Raw genomic sequence first — 2,985 nt, 5'->3', positions numbered from 1 at the left:
AGACCCCAGAGTTCTGGTAAGGTAGAGAGAATGAATAGAACTATAAAGAACCAGTTGGCTAAAATGTGTCAGGAAACCCAACTTAAGTGGAACGTTCTCTTACCTATAGCCTTATTGCGAATCCGCAGTACCCCTACCAGAAGGATGGGCCTCTCTCCTTTTGAAATCATGTATGGGCGACCACCTCCCGTACTTGGTAACTTAAGGGGGGACTTGAGTCAGTTGGGAGAAGGAATTACCCGGCAGCAGGTTGTAGAGTTGGGTAAGACTATGGAGGAGGTACAGAAATGGGTACAAGATAGATTACCTGTGAATATTTATCCCCCTGTTCATAGTTATCATCCAGGAGATCAAGTGTGGATTAAAGAGTGGAATAATGTACCGTTAGGGCCCAAGTGGAGAGGTCCTTATGTTGTTCTTTTGTCTACCCCTACAGCGATAAAAGTAGCAGAAGTGACTCCGTGGATACATCACTCCAGGGTTAAACCAGCAGCAGTCGATTCTTGGCAAGTTACAGCAGATCCAGAGAATCCCTGCAAGATCCGGTTGAAACGCACTACTCAGTCGGAGTAACGAGGAATTATTGTGGATTACAAATTTTATTGTTACAGGTGTGAGTGAGAAGGCCATAATAAAGCCTGTCCGCTTACCATCACATAGTGTATAAGCCAGGAAAGTCTCGAAGGGACACCTGTGAAGACGAGCAGAACTCCATTCCCTGCAGCCCTCACATCCTGGAAGCTGAGGTTCCATCGCACGGACGAAGACTGAGGATGACGGCGAAAGATGTGCTTTTGATTGTGTTTATTTATATGTGTTTTTATATTCAGGAAGGTAGAGGTACCGACACTCCTAGCTGTGAGGTATGCATTAAGACTACGAGAACAGGTAACCATATTTCCCAAACCCTAATTTGGCATTCACAATACGAATGTAAAGGAGAGGTATCAAGATGTAGATACCTAAATATAGACTATAGTGTGTGCCATTTAGGAGTAGGAGAACCTAAGTGCTTCAGTCCAGAGTATCAACCTCGTACAATTTGGTTGACTCTCAGGAATGGAGATCCTCAGGGGACCCTAATTAATAAGACGGTGTTAGAATCCGTACATTCTTCGGGTGTTCTGCTATTTGATGCATGTAAGGCGATATCAAGTGGTAGAAAACCGTGGAATGTATGTGGGGATCTTAGATGGGAGAGGACGTATGGGTCTAATGATAAATATATTTGTCCCAGTAGTAAAAATAAATATGTGAGTCCTAGATGCCCAAATAAAGACTATAACTTTTGTCCATATTGGTCTTGTGTGGGGTGGGCGACTTGGGGACAGACAGTAGATAAAGACATGATAGTGACTAAGTTGCCTACCAATCCATACTGTAAGTCTATGGAATGCAATCCAGTCCATATTCTTATAAATAACCCCGACAAGTTCTTAGATAAATATGGTAATTTATTTGGGTTTCAAATATACGGGACGGGTTTAGACCCTGGGACAATATTATTTATAGGGATAGAGACTGATACGGTATCCTCCCAGACTCATCAAGTATACCATTCCTTTTACGAAGAGATGAGTATAGATAATAAGATCCCCCATAATGCTAAAAACCTGTTCATCGATTTAGCTGAAAGTATTGCCGGTAGTCTTAATGTTACCAACTGCTATGTGTGTGGAGGTACTAACATGGGAGACCAATGGCCTTAGGAAGCAAAGGAGGTAATGTCCGGTTCTGAGGCAGTTCAACAATTAATATCTTCACAAGCCGATTATCAGATGAGTGTTAGAGGTAAATCTGAGTGGAGATTAAAGACCTCCATCATAGGTTATGTTTGCATAGCAAGGAAAGGAATAATGTATAATACTTCTGTAGGAGAATTAACTTGTCTAGGGCAAAAAGCTTATGATGATGATACTAAAAATACAACTTGGTGGTCGGCTTCAAATGTCTCAGAACCATCTAACCCGTTTGCTAGATATGCCAGTTTAAAGGACGTGTGGTTTGATCTATCCATCACATCTACCTGGAGAGCCCCAGCAAATTTGTACTGGATCTGTGGTAAGAAAGCCTATTCGGAGTTGCCACAGGACTGGGAAGGGGCATGTGTGTTGGGTATGCTCAAACCATCCTTCTTCTTGTTACCGATTGAAACAGGTGAGACTTTAGGTGTTAAAGTGTATGATGTGAATCATAGGAAGAAAAGGGGACCCATAGAGATAGGCACCTGGGAAGATAATGAATGGCCTCCCCAGCGTATCATAGATTACTATGGGCCAGCCACGTGGGCTGAGGATGGTACCTTTGGTTATAGAACCCCTATTTATATGCTCAACCGTATTATAAGGTTACAGGCGGTGGTTGAGATTATCACTAATGAAACATCACAAGCGCTCAATCTTCTAGCGAAGCATAACACCAGGATGAGGACAGCAGTGTACCAAAATAGATTAGCCTTGGATTACCTTTTGGCAGTAGAGGGAGGTGTATGTGGGAAGTTTAACCTAAGTAATTGCTGTCTTCAAATAGATGACGAAGGGCAAGCAATAGCTGAGCTTACTAGCCATATGGTTAAACTAGCGCATGTGCCTACTCAGGTATGGAAAGGGTACAATCCAAGTAGTTGGTTTGGTAGCTGGTATGAGTGGTTTGGAGGGCTTAAGGCAGTGGTAGGTGGAGTCCTACTGATTTTACTGTTGTGTCTACTCCTACCGTGTCTTATACCCTTAGTAGTTAGGTCTGTGCAAAGCCTGATAGGAAGTATAGCAGAGAGGAAGGCTGCTGCACAGATAATGGCGATATATAAGTATAAGGCTCTAGATCAGGGAGAACCAATGCAAGAAGATGAATGTTGAAGATTCACATCATAAGATAAGTCTGGTCTGGTTCATGGTAACCTGAGGTATATGCAAACCAAGGTTAAGTGATGCCTCAAGTAATTGTGAAATATCAGAGGCATCAAAGGGGGGAATGTGATGTAATTCC

The sequence above is a fragment of the Pelobates fuscus genome, chromosome 5 (genome assembly GCF_036172605.1).
Source record: "Pelobates fuscus isolate aPelFus1 chromosome 5, aPelFus1.pri, whole genome shotgun sequence".
NCBI classification, from domain to species: Eukaryota; Metazoa; Chordata; class Amphibia; order Anura; family Pelobatidae; genus Pelobates; species Pelobates fuscus.
This window is presented reverse-complemented; position numbering follows the sequence as displayed.